The sequence below is a fragment of the Camelus bactrianus genome, chromosome 11 (genome assembly GCF_048773025.1).
Source record: "Camelus bactrianus isolate YW-2024 breed Bactrian camel chromosome 11, ASM4877302v1, whole genome shotgun sequence".
In the NCBI taxonomy this organism is placed as follows: domain Eukaryota; kingdom Metazoa; phylum Chordata; class Mammalia; order Artiodactyla; family Camelidae; genus Camelus; species Camelus bactrianus.
Window position 1 is genome coordinate 84,451,523 of NC_133549.1, and position 5,106 is coordinate 84,456,628.

Here is a 5,106-nt window from a genome sequence, read left to right on the forward strand (position 1 = left end):
CTCCAGTTTCTCTTGGGATGCTCACTCCCGGGAGGTAGCTGTCAGGAAGTCTAGCCCTGAGACTGCCTTGTGGGAGGGGCTGTGTGCTGGCACTCTGGTCAGCCCCGGCTCAGTGCCCAGCAGCAGTCAGCTTCAACTGCTGGCCTGGTAAGGAAGATGTCTCAGATGGCCAGTCCAATATAGCCTTCAGTTGACTCGGGCCCCAGCCCACATCTCACTGCCATCTCCTAAGAGACCTCAATTGAGAACTGCCCAGCCAAGCCCTTTCTACATCCCTGATCCACAAAATACTGCCCCAAATAAAACAGTTATTTTAGGCATTAAGTTTTGTAATAATTTGTGATGTGCAAAGTGTAAGAGTATCAGAAAATTTATATGAACTCATCTCTGATTTCTTCATTCATTTATATGTTTCTGGAATAATTTGTAGTTAGGATCACACACAGTTCACAAAAATTGATTTACTGTGTTGTCCAATTTTTGTCTAATTTTAATTGTGTACTCTAGATTTTGCATGCATTTATCAAAAGGTAGTCACTGATGAATTGTATTCTTAGTGGAGAGAGTTCCTGGTTAACTCTTAGCAGGGCAGCTGCTTCCAGGGAGGAGATAGGTTTCAAGGGGCAGGAGACCTAGGCCCCAATTTTTCCTGCTCCAGCCACCTGTTTCAGCTGAACTAAAATAGCCTGCATGCAGAGATTTTGGAAGTAGTCATTAGGAAAGAAAATAAGCTATACTCATTTTTGAAAACTCATTTTTATGGAGAGGAAAAAAAAATTGAAGGCCCAATTTAGGGTCTAGTTGTGAAAGCAATTTGCAAATGATTTAGGATTTCTTAGTGGAGAATTTTATATCCGAATGGTAAAGCATTTGCTGATTGCAGCAAGAATATGAAGCCGTGTTGAGAAGGGAGCTTGGTGAGGGCTGATTTCATGAAGCTGCCTTGTTGAACGTGATATAGTCTAAGTCCCCATGTGCATATGGCATATAAACCTGTTCTCAGGGCACAGGTCCTCCCAGCAAGGCACGGGATACAGTGCTGCACAGAAAACCAGATGAATTCACTGTTGTAGGAGAACGTCTCTCTAACCAAGTTATTATAACTACTATCCCCTGTGAATTTAGAAATTGTACTAATTTTCTAAACTTACAAACTCCTATCTTTATTATTTGTCCTTTTTTTCTTTACCCTAATTAAACTAATTAGAAGAAGTATGTTAAAAATGGGAGAATCTGTGAAAAGAGAAGAGGGAAGCTCAACTGTTTACCTGAGAAAGAGAAAAAATAATGTGTAAGATATTATTATCAATTAAACTTTTAGTGTATATATCTTAAATGTTTTGAGGAGAATGTAGTTTCTTTTTTTTGAGTATTGTGTACTTTTATTTTAATATGAATTAAGTTTATATTATTTATATAAGTATAAATAAGTTTATATAATTTAATTTTTTAATTTTCTTGAAGTATAGTTGATTTACAGTGTTTCAGGTGTGCTGCAAGGTGATTCAGTTATATATATATATATATATATAATATATATTAATTTATTCTCTTTCAGATTCCTTTCCATTATAGGTTATTAAAAGATATTGAATATAGTTCCCTGTGCTATGCAATAGGCCCTTGTTGGTCATCTATTTTATATATGTTAATCCCAAACTTCTAATTTATCCCTCCCTACCTTTCCCCTTTGGTAATCATAAGTTTGTTTTCTCTGTCTTTGAGTCTATTTCTGTTTTGTAAATAAATTCATTTGCACCATTTAAAATTTTTTTTAATTATTTATTTATTGTGGAAAATACATTTATTACAGAGCTATAAATTAGAGGCGGCAGGTGGGGTGGGGTGGGAGGAGCCAAGTTGTCACGTTTTGGGCGTCTGCTCTTTCTCTCTGTCCTCCTGGGCCTGGAACAAGGTGCTCCTTCACTCAGACCACTTTTGACTGCAGGTAGAAGGAGCCACCCACAGATTTATCGTTCACCTTGAACAGGTGTTCCTAGTTCTTCTGAATCTCCTCAGGGCTCAGCTTGGAGATGCTGAGAATCTGCTGTGCCTCTTGGATAGGTTGGAGGCGGTGGAAGACTGGTGTCCTGTGTGACCCCAGGTGTCAGCTGCTGTCCAGCTAGCTGCAAACTCCTGCTGCAGGGTCCAGGGGAAGACCCTACCCACCACTTGCATGCCCATCACAATGATCTGGGCCAGGTACTTGAACATGGAGGCCACTCTGCCTCAGGGGCTAGGCTCTGGCTTCCTGGCCTCACAGCTCTGGCTGGAGGGCTGCCAGCAGGTCAGAGGTCAAGGGAGACTGCCCATTTTGCTTTTAGATTTTACATATAAGTGATATAATGATATTTGTCTTTCTCTGTCTGACTTACTTCACTTAGTATGATAATCTCTAGGTCCAACTGTGTTGCTGCAAATGGCATTATTTCATTCCTTTTTATGGCTGAGTAATATTCCATTATATATATCTATCTATATATATATATATACGCGTACACACAGCACATATTCTTTATCCAGTTATTTGTGATGGGCATTTAGGTTGTTTCCATGTTTTAGCTATTATAAATAGTGCTGCTGTGAACATTGGAATGCATGTATCTTTTGGAATTGGAGCTTTCTCCAGGTACATGCCCAGGAGTGGAATTGCTGGATCATATATTAACTCTATTTCAAGTTTTTCAAGAAACCTCCATACTGTCCTCCACAGTGGCTGCACCAATGAACATTCACACCAACAGTGTAGGAGGGTTCCCTTTTCTCCCACACTCTCTCTAACATTTATTATCTGTAGACTTTTTGATGGCCATTTGGATAGATATGAGGTGATATTTCATTGTAGTTTTGATTTGCATTTCTCTAATAATTAATGATGTTGAGCACTTTTTATGTGCTTGTTAGCCATCTGTATGTCTTCTTTGGAGAAATGTCTATTTAGATCTTCTACCCATTTTTGGATTAGGTTGTTTGTTTTTTTGATATCAAGCTGTATGAACTGTTTGTATATTTTGGAAATTAATCTTTTGAATAGACAAAGCAATCTTGAGAAAGAAGAATGGAGATGAAGGAATCATGCTCCCTGGCTTCAGACTATAATATAAAGCTACAGTAATCAAAACAGTACGGTACTGACATGAAAACAGACACATAGATCAATGGAATGGGATAGATAGATCAGAAATAAACCCACAAACTTATGGTCAATTAATCTATGACAAAGGAGGCAAGAGTATACAATGGAGAAAAGACAATCTTCAATAAGTGGTGCTGGGAAAATCGGACAGCTACAAAAAATGCAAAAAAAAAAATGAAATTAGAACATTCTCTGACACCATATACAAAAACTCAAAACACATTAAAGACCTAAGTGTAAGACTGGGTACTATAAACTCCTAGAGAACAGTCCAGGCAGAACATTCTTTGATATAAATCACAGCAATATTTTTCTGGATCCATCTCCTAGAGTAATAGAGATAAAAACAAAAATAAACAAATGGGACCTAATTAAACTTAAAAGGTTTTGCCCAGCAAAGAAAACCATAAACAAAACAAAAAGACAACCTATGGAATGGGAGAAAATATTTGCAAACAATGTAGCTTCTTTATATTACTAGGTATAATAATTTATTTTGGGGGGTAATGTTTCAATTGTTTTGTCTTTTGAATCAGAATTATTAAATTTATGTAAATGTATGTAAATTTATTGATAGAACTGGACCTGAGAGGGTATAAATCAAGAAAACTTTTTTTCCTACTATCTTATAGAGCTCTCTTCCCAAGAACTAGAGAGCTTTTGTAGTTGCTTTTAGGTGTTAGAACAGTCTTTTTCTTTTTTTCCAGCTATGAAAAAATTAAATTAAAAAAAATAAGCTGACACCCAATTTAGAGGGGTACTCCTTTTCCCTAACTGAGGCCTCACCCAGGCACGGCTACTGCTTTTCCAGGCGTCAGAGGAAAGGGAGCAAAAACCTGGACGAAGCCCCACCCTGCCCCGACTGTTGTGCACTCATCCAGCTGTCAACCCTCTTTAGGGCAGATGCCCAACACTTGCTTTTTGGCCAGATGCAGTGATGTGTTCTTTTGGGGGGGCACTCTGGAATGCCCACCCTGCAGTTCCCTCACAGGTGAGGCTTCCCCTGGTTCAGTTTCTGGAACCTTCGTTCTCTCCTGCTCTAGAGGTGTACCCCTGTGGTCTCCTCCAGCCTATGGGCTGCCCTCTCCACTGGGATTCTTTCAAGGCAGCTAGAGCCTGGCTGCCTTCTGCAACTTTCTTGTAACCTGAAGGAAAACTCTGAAAGTGCAGGTTACCCCTACTGCTACCTTCTCTCCTCCCTCTCTGTTCTAGTTTCCTCCAGCCAGCCTCCCATCCTCAGACTTCTTTAAGGAGAGGCAGCCACCAGTGTCTCTCTTCTTGTATAGCCCCAAATGCCTGGAGACACTTGTCTGCACGTCAGGGTTCCCCAGTCTTCTTAAAAGGGCAAGAAGCCAAGATTCTGCAGCTCAGCAAATATCGAGCTGAGGGTGAGGCACAAGGCACATCTGAGAGAAGACAATTACAGTCTCTAAAAGAGTTTCCCTCAGGGCCCTTTTCTCCTGGCTTGAAGTGTGTGTATATGTTTGTCTCTGTGTGTGTATGTGTGTATAGGAGAGGGAACATCCCAGGAGGAGGTGAGAGAGAACACTAAGCGCTCTCCGTTCCTACCAATGCCTTTTGAGAAAAATCTCCTCTATTGCTTCTTCAGCTCCACCGGGCTGGAGTTGGCTGACGGACTTGGTAGTTGAAGAAACCAATTTGACCACCTCTTCATGAGTCCTCTGGGGATGTGTCTAGATCTTTTTAAAATGGGGAAGGGGATAATAGTTAACTTTGGCCCTTAGATTCAAAGCTTTTAGATTTGAAGGCAAGCTTCTGAAACAGTAGGAAAAGCTTCATTTCATATCTTGCTACATTTGAACTTGGACATAATTAAATAGTGGTAGGTAGCTAGTGAATAGCACAGTTGAAGGGCAGTTCTTACATTTTTATTTTGGAGTTATTTTTACAGAATTCATACTATAATAATCCATACTCTACCTCCTTTTGTATGACCCTTTCCTTGTTTA

The 5,106-nt window shown here is 39.7% G+C and overlaps 1 pseudogene; it reads right to left on the reverse strand.

Annotated features, from left to right (window-relative positions):
* Nucleotides 1-1,863: 1,863 nt before the first annotated feature.
* On the reverse strand, nt 1,864-2,214 carry LOC123615896 (mitochondrial import inner membrane translocase subunit TIM16 pseudogene; annotated as a pseudogene).
* Between the last annotated feature and the right edge of the window lie 2,892 nt (nt 2,215-5,106).